Here is a 15,052-nt window from a genome sequence, read left to right on the forward strand (position 1 = left end):
CTGATGCCCATTTTAGTGTGATTTATGCTATATCTAGGGTTTCAAGGAAGGGGCTAAAAAAGCAGTTCCGGCAAAGTTATATCTAGCATTGCTAATGTTAAAAGTTACGTGTTTCTTGTATACCAACAATATGTATTTTATTTATTTTTATAAATGGTAGAACATTGTCCAGTTTCCTTACTTAAAGAATTTGTGTTGACAAAAGTTGGAGGGTACGTCATCATGGTTTGGTTTTTGATTGGTAGTGTTGTCGAAGCCTTCTCTGGGAGTAGAGGGAGGACAATTAGTTGATTGGTTTTGCTTGTTTATTAATGATGGAAATTGGTTTAGGTATCTTTTTCGCTCTTCTAAAGCTTTGTTATTGCTGGAGTTGTTGATGGTTGCAAAGGATGATGACGTGCCCTCTTCATTGGCTCGGTTATTCGTAATGTTTTGCTGTTGTCTACATTGGTTCGACCAATCGGCAGTTGGGGCCAAAGGATTGTCCAGGCTTGATAAGTTGAATTTTATTGTGATAGATGGATATTTCAGATGGAATATGTTGACATACCGGGTACCCATTTCTAATTTTCCGGATGTTTTTTATGCGAATAACTCAAGTGGACAAAAAGTGCTATTTTGTAAAGGGTTTGGGTGGGTAAAAAGGTTTGGATAAGGATAATGGTGCCGTCCACATTGGCCCTCTCTCCGTGAACAAATCTTTGGTGCAGGTTGTTTCGTAGATTTTCAGTTTCTTTAGAGAGGGTAACAGTAAAGTTTTTTTTTCACGATTGAGTGTTCTTATTCCCATTATTGATTTTTTATATTCATTAAGAATTTGTTTATCTTCTAGTATGCTGAAAAAGTGTTCCATGTTGAAAGGTCCTGTGGTGTCTATTTGGAAATGGAGGGTGTAATTCTGGTTGGGTGTAATTCACGTTATCTGTATTAGAAATAAAATATTGGGGGTGTGATCCCCTTATAATGCTTACCGTGTGAAAGATTTACTTCATATCCAATATATATATATTATTATAATAGAGAGATCTAAGTTTACTTACTTAATGTAAAATGTTAGATTTAATTTGAGACACAAAGATATGGCGGCAGTCAAGGAGACCGCTATCAGTCAAGCCGAATCAACTTTGTTGATGCCCTTGAAGATTTTTTTGTCTGGGTGTAGTTTTCGGAATGTGTCTATGAAGTGTTTAGTGCGCACCATTTTCTTTTATGTCATTTTTGTTCGGGTTGTGTTGTCCTGTTTTATCTATGTTAGTTTCGACAAAGTTCGCCTAGAGTTATTATGTCATTATTTGTGTTTTGTTTTATGTGTTGTATTGTATTTGTTCTGTTCTTTCAAAAACGATCATGGGGGTGAATGATACGACCAGCGCGCGTTTGTACGAAAGTTTGCTCAATTCGTTGGGCAAGGCTGGTGTCGAGATGTTGCGCGTAGGGGAGGTCTTCCTCGGCGGGGTGCTTGAGGTACCTCGATCGGTTGAAGCGATCAATGGAAATCGTTTGGTTTCGCCCTCCTATATCCACCGTGAACGTCTGTCACTGCGCGAATTACTCGAAATGGCCAGTTGTACGGCGGCGTAAACAAAGGACCCAAAGGTGGATTTAACGTTACCTTCAGGCCTGATAATGTAATGCTGTTTACACCCTGTTAATCCACCCTGATTTAAGAAAATTTTCCCATTGTAATAAACCATAATGGATTTTTCGCATTCCACCCTGATGCATTCTTTATCCACCCTATGTCGAACTACATCATACAGGGTGGATTTAACAATTGTATATAATCACACATACTAATGACATAAACCAGGGTGGCCCGCAAAGTACTGTTAAATAGATTGCTAAGCGGATGACTATTACCGTAAAGTTATTGCCAGTCGTTCTTCAGCAGATATTGATTTTCTTAAGTGAGTGTTCCGCTTTGATATCAGGGCCCTGTTTTTTTAACTAAGTAATCAAATTGTTTGGGTGACATACGAAGGTATGTTTGAAATTCCGCGGTCCTCTCCAAACGCAATTCCATTATTAATCGATGATATTCGCCTGTTAATGGATCTATTATTGTACCGTTTTTTAATATTAACATAAGCCAGCCAACAACAACAATTAAGTGGTATTATACTTACCAAGTTCATTTCTTCTTGTTAAAAGTAAGGCTACCACTTTTTTGGTTAGTTGTTTGCTGAATCTTGCCATTATTATTTTAACCTTGGCTAAACTGTTCTTTCTGACAGCAGAATAACGCGCAGTTTGCCTTGTATGTATAGTGACGCTCTCCAGCGCCACCTTTAAACGCGCGAACTTGCGCTGCAGTGTAAACGTAAGCGCGCTTGTAGTGTAAACGGACCTTCAAAAGTAATTTTTTTTTACAAAAGTTTCTTTAGTTATTTATCTATCTGCTGGCTGCTTGGCTTTGGGTGCTGCTATGAAATTATTTAAATTGCCTTTACAGTACTTAAATTTTATCACATCAGAATGTAGCATATAAACTGGGTAGAGTAAATTGAAGTTCTACAAATGAATTTCCCAAAAACACATAAACATTATGAACCTTATATTACCATTTTATCGTACTGAACTGATTCTAGCAAAATCTTTATATACTTACCTAAAATATCCATGTAAGAATTAGAAATGCTAGACCAGGGTGTCCAACTTCTTTTCATCGCGGGCCAAAAACAAGGTTTATTTTATCTTGCGGGGCAATGTTTTTAAATTGCGATTCTTAGGTTTATTGCTGGAAATTATACATAGTCTATGGCAGTGGTCTTCAACCTTTTTATAGGCGAAATCACAATTTACATTGCGACCCCATTTTGGAAAACGTTGCTACACACGTGACCAAAATGATTTATTTTAGGAAGTAAATTAAGAATTTGAATATGGCACACGAAGGAACCCAAAAATTTCAAAGTTTAACACTAAATTCGATTCAGTGTGATGATACTTGCATGGTATCAATCCACCAGTTTTTGAAAACGCGACTTCACTTTGCATGAGATAACCGCCATGCTTCATTGCTATGCGATTTACGTTGTTTCGTTTTTAATATGCACATTCATTGCGCTGAATTTCGTTAAACACCACTTACCGTAGTTTATTCACAAAATGAACAGTCGGGTCATTCGTTTGGCTTTTGACAAAAGTGGCTCTCAGTCGTTGATCTTGTTTTTTTCGGAATCCGGTTCAGATACAATATAATTTGCGTTAAATCTCAAAAGTCTTTTAATCTAAAATAAGATATATCTGTACCTAAAGAGCACTAAGATATACAGTTTTATACACACGTGAACAACCGTGGCTGAACAATTCATGAAACTCTTGACAAAATTTAGTTTTGTTTAAATTTCATGGGTTTCCTCGCCTTTTAGAGGAAAATATTCTTTTATAAGGAATCTAAACACGTATGTTCTGCATCTTTTGAGCCATTAACCAACTCTCTAGCCTTTTAAATAAAAAAGTTATGCCTGTTTTGTCTATTTTGACCCCTGCGTGACCTTTAGGGGGAGGTAGCCAGGTCACTTAAGGAGGTAATTTCCCAAATCCACTTTTTTTGATGGTTTTAGATGTTTTGTCAGCATTTTAGACCCCCTCAATTTTGATTTGAAAGAAAAATCATTTTTCACTCCACCCTAATGCACAAGTCGAGTCCATCGGTTGGTCGTTAGTGTAAATATTATACAGGAGGGGTGCAAGTACACTGCCCTGAGGAAGACCATTCCGTTGAATTCAACGAAGAAGCGTCGGTTGCTAAGCAGGACTCTCATAAACTTGGTGAGTGCTGGGTCATGATTATTAACAGTGTCATATGCAGCTGTAAGATCTACAAAGACAGTGCCTGTAATATTTTTGTAATGAAACCCATCCTCGATTTTTTGAGCTAATCCACATGTATTTTGGTCCCAAATTCGTCCTCTGTATCAGCAACATCCTGCTATTAACAAAAAATATATGATATTAGTTTGCACACAAAAACACCACATATAAACTTTTAACATTTTTAGCTATAGTAAAGATAATAAAAAAAGAGTATTCCAGTCTGACATATGAACTTCCTGATGGCTAAAGTTAGGCAACCTTTGAATATAATAATGGAAATATAAATAACATTAACTGCAGAAAAAAAAAATTCTTTACATTTATGCTGGTGCTGACATTTTGTTTTTTGCTGACTGTTTTAACTTTTTCATCTGGTATGCTGCTCCTTTTCCTATTTTGGCTACCAAATTTGTTTTTCATTTATTTTCTATATTTATTGTTAATTGAATTTTGACGCCAATCTTTGAATTTTGTTCGCAATATCCTAATCCAAGTAACCTATATTCAACAAAATAATATCAATAAACTAAGTTTATAATGTACAGTACACTATTATACTACAGGCTTACTTCATTAGGTACCTAGCTGCAAACTGTTAAATAGAAGCGTTGACTTACAAAATAACAGCCTGTGTTAGAAAATGTCTCAAAGCACTGAATACTTGCGACCTAATGCACTGCAGACTTCTCTACATTAATATGGCGAAGGATATCATTCTAAAGCTTTAATTTCTGTTAAAAACTTGCAGAAACAAGCAGCGTACATGTCAATGAATAAAAAGGAGAGTTAGGACCTGATACAAAAACCATCGTAACTCAAACCTATGAAACAAAATGGTATAAATTTGGCTAAACTTTAGTCGTGATGACACCGACATTGCCTGAAATAAGGTATAATAGATTTTTACAACTTGGTTATGTGATGTACAATGTACATGCATGTATTTCATATAAAATCTCACTCCTTATATTTTCTTGTTAAGAAATATAAAATAGAGTTTTTCATACATTAAAGTAAAAATGAACAGTTTTAAGTAGTTAGCACTAAAAACGTACCCTACTTTTTATCCACAGATTTAGCTAATCATCGTACTAAAAATATATATATATAAATAGAAACCATTTTTTTTGTTTACATATAGTATGGATTGACGACATATTTTAGGAGGCTTATTGTTATGTTATGTGTATCTACTCATATTAATGGACTGGGAGGGTGTATTTTCATTTTGTTATTAAGATTTCATATTGAAAAAAAGAATTTATGATATATATATAAAGAAAAAAAAAATTATTTTTAAGAAGTGTATAACTTTATTTATTATTATTATTTTTAAAAGGATTAATTAATCTTTCAATCTAAACAATGCTTTAATGTTTTCTTTGCCAAAGGTGCTTTCGAGCAGTTCAAGTTGATTTTGACATTTACATTTATGGTCGTATATGTATTCGTTATTAATGTCCAGTTATGTTTAAAAGTTTTAGGTGTAGGAGGTTAATTTTAAAGTGTTCGTTATTTTGATTGTATAGTATTGCTTTGTTGTTTATATGACATGTTTCTTTGCCAATGTTTTCTGCGTGTTGTTTTATTGCTTGGATTATTACTTCTGTTATTTTACAGGCTGTCAGTAGGTGTAGTATGTTGTCTTTGTTTTGTCTACAAAATTTACAGTGGATTAGTCTAATTCGTCCATTTGGGAGTTTGTACAATTCATTTCGATAAAAAAAGTCTCCATAAAAGAAACCTTTATGAGCTCTACTAGCAGGTTAGTCTGTCTTTCATTGTTATTAAAAAAAAGGCTTATGTTTCTCTGTAAAAAAATGAAGTTCCAATTTATGTTTATATCGAAAGGTGTTTTGTTTTGTATGTATTTCTTGTAAGGCCTTGTATATTGCATTTAATTTTGCCGTGTTCCAATTGAATTCCGGGTCATGTTTGTTTATTTCATTATATGTGTTGATTAGTCTTTTCCAAAATTTATTTTGGAATAATTGTTTTGGTTTATTGTTATCGAAAAGTTTCGGGTTGATGTGAAGTATTTTGAAGCCGATTTGGTATATAAACCAGGCTTGGTGAAATTCGTTTATTTAGTCCGTTTGGAGTGCTGTTCTTTTTATTTTTTCGAAGTAAGAAGGGTACCAGATGAATTCAAAAAATATTTTGTTTAGTTTTGTTAGTATTGTCTTATTGGGAATTTGGATACTAGCAATACGTATAATTTTGGATATGAGGGCATTTTAATTAGGTGCCTTTTTCCAATCAGTATGAGTTGTTTTTTAATTCCTTGTATTTTATTTTCTACGTATGTCCAATTGTGGTGTTCGTTATGATTTGTTTCGTCGTAGTATAGACCTAGAATTTTAACATTTGCTTTAATATATTCGTAAACGTGGGACTGAGTTCTTGTTTTAGTGTTTTATGCGGAATTAGAATTTCAGTTTTGGGTTTATTAAGGCTTTGTCCTGTGGCTAACTCATAGCTTTTCAAAATCTTAAAGAGGTTATTCAATTATGTTTGATTTGTAATTAAAAAACTGTTATCATCGGCATTGTTGTAGCCGAATGTTTTGTTTGCTAAAGGTGATTTTTCTAAGTAAGTGCGCAGCCCGAATGTTTAGTTTATTCAATATTTTAAAAATTAATTCATGGTCTACTAAGTCGAAGGCTTTGCGAAAGTCTGTCAAAATTATTGCTACTGGGGTGTTATTTTGTTTAGCGTGTTCTAGAAATGAGGTTAGAAATGAGGTTGAAGCTGTCTATTTAGAAGTCCACATTTTTGTGTTATTGACATTGTATAGTGTTGTTGTTGGTTAGTCTTTTGGCGAGAATTTTATAGTCCGTATTTAGCAAGGATATTGGACGCCAATTTATCTCCTTTTTGGTATCAGTTTGGTGTGTGCTGATTTCATAGTTAATGGCATTTGTTTTTCTAAATATATATTGTTGTACAAAATTCCGATGGGATGCCGGTGTCGAGTTTGTGTTCATTAATTTGATTGTGTTGTTAATTTCCTCGAGTGTGATAAATTCCTGTGTTTGTTCGTTGTTTTGAATTTGTTTAAGTCTGTTTAGAAATTTCTGTTGTTTACATTGGTCTATTTTTGTTTTTTTGGTTATGGTTATGTTTTAGTCGGTTTTTAAACCGTAGATGCTTGTTTTCCATTTTATAGAAGTTTTTATGTGGGGTTTCTTGGTCGAGGTTTTCTTTTATTCTGGCTCTTATTTTTGCTCCGAGGAGTTTTTAATTTTCAATTTGTTTTAATTTTTGAATTGCTTCAAGGTATGGTCTGTTGTTTTGGTTTGGATCCTGTTGTAGATGCTTGATTTTTTCCCTTAGTGTATTTTCTTGGTAGTGTTTTGTATTGGGGGCATATTTTATGCTTTCCCATTTTTACTTATGTTATCTTATTCGTTGAGTTCCGTTTGCCATGAATTTATTATGTACGTGATTCTGTCTTTGTATGTCTTGTTTTTTAAATGTGTTGTATTAAGTTTCCAGGTCCCTTTTCCCCATTTTGTTTCGTTATTTAGGTTTAATTCAATGTTTGGGGATTGTTGGTGGTCAGAAAAGGTGGTTGTGGCTGTGTTTTGTTAATTTTGGTGTTCGGTTGTTCGAATCCCCCAATTCTGCCGTTTATTTCGGGTAATTGGAACCGATATAATATAATAACGTTTTACCGCCAATTGTCGCGCCTAAATGTACAAACGCGTGTGGTAAGTTGGCCTGTCGCTGCGGCGACCAATTTATAGTGATTGCTTTAAATGTAACCTTTTTTCGGGCGACCAATTACTTCGCGTCTCGCGATAACGTTCGTCTAATAATTAGGTGTCAATCAAGCATTATTGGGCGAACGACTAACGTGTAACTTCAGGTGGGGAGTTCCCAATTTCCCTAAATGCGTTAAAGTTGCAAACGTAACATACTTACTTAAGGTCAACTTTAGGCCAACATTCAGCGTGGTTATATACATACAGTAATGCACATTGTCAAGTATTCGTTATGTTAATAGTAACTTATTCTTTACAGTACATTAATTGACTGCATAAAAAAAGAAGCACTTAAACCCAACAATGCTTTTTAAAAAAAAGACCTAATTGCTGAAGAGTTGTGTGCTCGGTGTTAATTTGGTATTCTAGTTGTGGTAGTTGTGGTATGACAGGTAGCATATCTGACCAGAAACCTTTGCAAACAACAAGAACTCACGCGGTTGCGTCCTGCCGGACAGCTGTTTAGGGTTAGGCGACAGCCCCAGTACACAAGTCGCGGCGGGGCGTAACACTCCCAAACCGTCCTGAAATGTTACAACGGCCATAGTTTTGCCATACTTATTTGTTTGAATCTCGTAGATTATGTAAGGCTAAAAATATGGTTCGTGGCGTACGCCATACATTTTTCATCCTCGGTGAACCTAATCAATCATACCTGAAATATATATGGGCCAAAATGCAAGCAGTTAAAATATTTCATAAAACTTTTATTAATAAATATAAGTGGCCGATCTGCATCTTTTTCAGATAATCTTGAGTTTATACAATTTGCTTCGATTGCTAAAAACTTCATCGCGTGTTGTTCGACTGGTGAATTTTGCAATAATGGCAGGATAAATTTTCTTCTTTTGGGTTTGTGGGGTACATCTTCGAAGGATCCTTGTTTGCATGTCGTCACCTCTTGTTTTATATATTGTATTTCTTTTCGTAAATATGAGTTTTCTTTTTTAATTGTTTTTAGTTCTTCTTCTGTGCTAATAAGTTTTTTTTCAATTATATCATATTTGTTTGACAAAAATGCTTGACTCTTTTTAATAGCCTGCAGCTCAGCTATTACAAAATTGAGTTTTTCTTTGACCTTATCTTTGTTGCTTTTGACTTGTGCCATCAATCCATCTACCTTAGCAGTTAAAATCCCTCCAATATTAGAACTTGGCTTTTTTGGTGTAGTTGGTGGCATGTTTCGTTTTATTTTAAAAATTTAGTTGACTTTAGCTTATAACTATATTTTTCCTCCTAATTTTCCACCTTAATTCGAATGCAAAAATATAAAACTTGTTTCTATTGCTATCATAAGAAGTATGATATACCAAAAACTAATGGAAGCATTAGTGACTAGAGTACACATTCCCAATGACCTCTGCCAAGCACTATTTGCAAAGGCTATTGTTTCACAAATCAATAAAGAACAAGCACAGGCAACCAAGTGAACCAGTACCACTTACCAAAATCCCAGTTAAAAACTATGCAAATATAATTACCAGCTACGTGTTACATCCACATAATTATAAAGAAACGTACTGCATTTTAAAATATCAATGTCTATATATCAGCAAATTATACTTTCTTTGCATTATTAACCACTAGAGAACTCATCTAAGGTTTTTGCTGGGCTGGGAAGAGTGGAAGTTGGTAAGCTGTGCTTTATTAACTTCAAGTTGTTGTCTAATAGCACACGTTGCTCTATACTGTTGTAGCATTAGTTCTTTCAATTCACGTAACGATGTTTCCACATATGTGTTTATTTGCATTTGATATTTAAGTGAGACAAAAAAGTTATTAAAAGGTCACCAGTGTAGCATAAATTAGGCTAGAACAGCAGTATATTAAATATTTTTATTTTTATTTAGGCTTTTATATAGTATTAGCCAAGTTTATTCAAATGTCAAAGCGAAAGTATAGTCCTGCAATGCGTAGTCTGCATGAAAACTCTTTCGAATGGGGCGGCTATGAAGCCAAGTCTGCTTAAACACGTCATCTTGAGTCAAACCACCCAGAAAGGAAAGATAAAAATGAGAGCTATTTCGAGCGACTTGGTGAGAATGTAAAGAAACAGCGCAAGACCAGACAGGACCAGACAGGACAGAACTACCAAAAGATGGCAAGGATTGTCAAATCATCCTATGAAGTTTCCCTTCTCGTGGCCCAAAAGTACTTGTCCGGCGCCTGATTGGAGAAAAAGATGTGGCAAAATTGGCACTGTGTCTCTCTTTCCAATGACACTGTAAAGCACCGAATAAACGAAATGTCATCTGACATTGCTGACCGGGTGACTACGCGGGAATTAGAGCTTCTATGTTTGGGTTCGCCATTAAGGTTGACGAATCGATACCGACGTCACTACTACTGCTGCCAATTATTTATATATGCCCGATATACACAAAATAACGACGTGAAAACTGAGTTGCTGATTAGTGAAGAACTATCTAATACAACAAAAGGCAAAGAGATATATTTAACCTTTTAACAAATATTTCACAGAAAATAATTTGGACTGGGAAAGTTAGTATAGGATGTACGACCGACTGATGGTGCTCTCTCTATGCTCGGCCGAAAATGCCTATGTTAAAAGCTGTTTCACCAAAAGTCACGCTTGTTCACTGTTACATACACAGGTTTGCTCTTTGTGCCAAAGTAATGCCACCAGGGAATTATTAGCATGCTTGAACCGAATCATTAAACTTGTGAATTTTATAAAAGTGTCAGCGTTGAATACACGATTGTTTGCCAGGCTTTGCGAAGATCTTGGTTCCGATCACAAATGTTCTCCTTTACCACACAGAGGTGGGTACGCTGGCTTTCAAGAGCAAATATGACAGGAAGAGTCTTTGAATTGAGAAATGAGTTTTAAAAAATACCGATTTTACTTTAAAACAATGGCAAGAAAAGCACAATCTCACTAAGATGCGACCTTTGCGTACCAATGTGTACAATTAGTTGTATCACTGAGGATTTTGTCCTTTAATTGTAGTGGTTGATTTTTTAAAGTTTGGTGGAAAGTATTTATTTCTATTTTCTGGACTAAATTAATATTGCTCTTCCAAAAGTAAGAGTAAGTTTTTGACATTGGTGAGGGAAATTAGTTCTGTAAATGCGGTTTCTTTGTCAAACGAATAAAGTCTACTGGAGAAAAATAAGAGTTAAAGATTGAGGTCTTGTTTAGCAAACTATCTATTAGTTGTAGGTGTGAAATCTCAACGGAAGGTGATGCAAATATACAACAACAATACTTGTTGTTGAAGACAAAGTTATACCACAGAAATCTTGCCTCCCTATTTACTGAAAACACAATCTCCCCTACCCACTTTGTCTTTGCAATGTGTTAAAATTTGAAGGTATGTTTTATTTTTTCTGCATATTGCTGTTACTTTTACTATACTTTATGTATGTCGATTTTTCTATTTCAGGCATTTTAGGTTGGTTCAAAATTATGCACCAAATGTAATTTTAAGTGCAACTTTCATTGCCATCCCATACTCTTCTTTCTTTGGGCTTGTGCCATTATTATTTGATGCGGGTAATCTATGTAAGAGGTTTTACACTAAAAAACAACAACAGTGTGCCACTTACACAAAGTGTTAAATTATACTTGGGTAGTGAATGCGATACTTCCCAACTTTTTTGCAGAATCGTGTTACAGCATTGAAAATAATACACAGAATTAGAAAGATTGTTATTGGATTACATTATTGTTTAATTAGTGGAAAGCAAAGTCTCTAAATCACAAGTTGCGCAGCTAACTCGCTCTTCGTCATAGCGACATGGACGCCATCTTGTTTCCCAAGTAACACCATAGACGATTAAAAAAGCAAAAAATCACAATTTAAAAAAATTGGATGCGTGGCAATATTAAAAATCTGTCAAACAAAATATATGGAATCTGATTCCATTTTCTTTTCTTGACTAACTGAGCGAAATACTTAACAGCATTTAGGCTGTGCTGAAGTGCTGTAAACATTTGGCAAAAGTAATTAATTTAGTCATTCAGACCGGAGACGAAATAAGTCAGTTAACAGTATGTATGGCAGTGGTAAATGTGTAGGAAGTCCTTAATTATAGTAAGATGTTAGGAGGAGGGGGGGAGATGGATAATTAATTACAGGAGAAGTGGTGATTGGGTTCCCACAACAATAGTTAGCCGTATATGTGAAGTATGCAGGCGGGCGTCTATTTGTTACTTGGGACAAGTAAAATATTAGTGAGGACAACTAGATTTATATGCATTAATTTAATATTGAAGTTGAGAGTAAGTTTAAATAAGTTCAGATAGTAAATGAGTTTCAAAACGAGTCATTTTGAAAAAGGACAGTTTGAGTCGAAAAAAATCAATGGTGGTGCCATTCCAACAGTTTTTAATGTTCCCAACCGTCCCAAAAAATTGGTAAAAGCAGAAAACACTTTGTTGAAGCATTATAAAAATGGAAAATGACGAGTAACCCGGGCTGGGGAGCCACCGTAAAATAGCATTAGCTCCAGCTCCGGTGCCACCAGAGTCACTTATTCAATGGCAAGTTTTAAAAATTGCTTTTGGCTACTAAACGTTGGAGATGAAACAAAATATAATTTCTTAGTTAGCACCACAAATTGAAAAATAGCTCCAGCTCCGGCCCCCCAGCCCTGCCAGTAAATTGTTTTACAATTTAAGACATAATTGCTATTTAAATAATTAAAATCTTGTTTGCATTGTAGCAAGTATAAAAAAGGCTTTTTGACTGATCATATTCATATTGCAAACAATCCTTCTGATTGCAATGGTCTTAGCGGTAGTTATCATTCAGATAAAATTATTCAGACTTAAGACAAAGTTTTGTGTGTGCAATTGGAAAACAGGAGACTAAAATATAAGGTGATTTAAGAATTAAAATTTCGTGTTAATGTTTTATTTACACTTACTACTCTTTTCTCGAGAAAGGTGAAGCAATTTAAAAATAAAGTTTTTTGGCTGGAGGGAGAGGCCAAACCTGAATCATCCGGTGGTAACCAGTGGAGCAATGAAAAAACTGTGCTGTGCACACAGCTTCAAAAATAAGATGCGCTACTGGTGTTAATGGGTAAGAAATTTTATTTACACATGTGATAAAAATAATTTAAAAACTATTAATTATCAGGTACAAATATATCTTCGTGGACTGCAATATCCATTGCCCTGCTGTTACGGCTTCCTAAGGTAATTATTGGAAACAACTAATACCCTAGCCAAACCGGAGTGAGTCCTTAAAATCCGGTTATTAATTTACCTTGATACTCTAACTAAGAGTTTATATACTACAGACCACACGATTAGCCTCAATCAACCAGATGTATTAGATGAGAAGGTTCCACCACACCAACGCTTATATAGTACTTTAACAAAAGTTACTTACAGACGATATAACATAACACAAACGTGCTGACCGCTAACCACTAAAGCAGGCTAGATGTAATAGCGTTGGCTAATATATACATTCTCAACTAGTCGTTACGCAACGCCCGAATGCCGACAAGGGCGTCGCCAGGAAAAACAAGATAAAATTGAAAAACAGATGAGCTCTCGGACGACTGGCACGAAGCGGCAATTATCTGCGGGGAGCGAGATTGGCAGGCAGTTTATAGAGGTGTCAGAAGATAAATAATATAGTCAACAGGTCAAATTAAGAAGAGGTCGTGTGCAAAACTAATTGGAGCTGAAATAAAGGTGCCGTGCGCAAACTACAGGTAATTTGAAAAGAAAAAATAAATCGTTACACAATGAAATATATTTCGAAATGGCCCAAGCTTGAAATCTCTAAATCCTAATATATTAAAGTAAAGGCGGAAATTAATAATTAAAGTTAGAATTCGCAGTCGGCATATTATGACAAACAGAAACGCTACAGGACTCTCTGTAGTCGGGAGTGCAGAGTTTGGAGCTCAGTAGAGTAGTCCGTCCTGGACTGGATGAAAACAAAAGTGGTTGGACTACTCTACTCGATGAAGCACATAGCACAAGCTGTTGAGTATGACCAGGCTCTAAAAAGATTTGTTGGATATGCTTGTCCTGAATTTTCAGAGTCTGGTTGTGTAGCCTCTCACGTGTTATTCTGTGTTCAATTATGCCCCTTATTTCTGCAGCATATCATTTCTACACGGGGTCATCAATTAAAGGAAAGACTTTGTGGAAAATGACCAAGCACCTTGTAGTTGAGCTTGGAAAGCGAGACTTTGTAGTAAATGCTGTTGTAAGCGACATGAGTGCATCAAATCGGGTGGAAGGCGGCTGGAATTGTTTCTAACAGGTAAAAAAATGTTTTTAATTTGTAGTATTTTTGTGCATTTTTTAGAAGAGATACTGTGAACTGCAAGATATCATCCCAGTTACATTTTTTAGCGGATGATCCACACTTTTAAAAAATCATAGATCTGCATTTCCAAAGCAGACTAATTGCCCCGCGCCCCCCTATGAAAATATTTCGACATTTTGCAATTAAATATCACTAATAAAACAGGAAAATAGTAAAGGGTGTTGTTGGTCGCGCGAAGCTTTTTCAGAAAAAGTTGGAAATAAATTAAAAGACAGCGAATTTTTATTTTAGTGGTTGATAATAAGTTGACAGCATGGTGGGAATTAGACTTTGCTAGAAATATATAAATTATGGAAATTGAGTGGTAAAAAGTGGGTTAAAATAGGAAGAATATATGTAAGTTTGTGTATTATAATCACCAAAACAAATTTACCTGCGATTAAATTCACTTATTTTATGTTTTTAGAAAATAGGGCCAAACCAGTGTAAAGAGAAAAAAAACATTTTTTTAGCCTATAGAAACAAATTCAGGCAGCAAAGGGTTAAGTCGAAAATTGTTACAGTTGTGTTCACTATAACGTAAAATATCTGGATAACTAAATCACGTCCAATACCAGCTGGTCTAGGATCCTACCACATTTATCTAACGAAACGAGTTGTCAAAGTTTAAATTTTAAGTAAGGCATAAATATGTAAGAGAATAAATATAGTAATAATGCTTGACCCACCCAAACGCCAACTCGCACCCTATAACCCATTATGGTTAGCAATATAAACCGTGGTTGGATTGTACACCAGTTCGCAAAATATTGGGTTAGGGTGCGAGTCTGTCATCGTTTGAGTGTCCCATCAATCCTTGGTGTCTCTCTCTTCCATTATTTGATATCTTGCTGAAACCTTTCGCCTTGTTCCTCACTCATATTGCCGAGGTTTTCAGGAAAGCGATTTTAGTGACTGAACAGATAGTAAACTTTTATGCTAGTTCGTAAGCATCACTATTAGTGAAGCTTTTGTGTATTCAGGAAATAATTTTACAACTACAACCAGGTTTTTTTTTAAGGTTTGGTTTGGGTGACCGCTAAGTAGTTTTAAGAGACCGCAAGTGTATCATTTAAATAACGAACAATAGCCATATTTACATCAACGAATTATTTATTATTAGGCTACTCTGGCAGTGTACAATCACGCAACAAACAGATTCGCAAT

The sequence above is a fragment of the Ascidiella aspersa genome, chromosome 7, assembly GCF_963924565.1.
Source record: "Ascidiella aspersa chromosome 7, kaAscAspe10.2, whole genome shotgun sequence".
Taxonomy (NCBI): Eukaryota; Metazoa; Chordata; class Ascidiacea; order Phlebobranchia; family Ascidiidae; genus Ascidiella; species Ascidiella aspersa.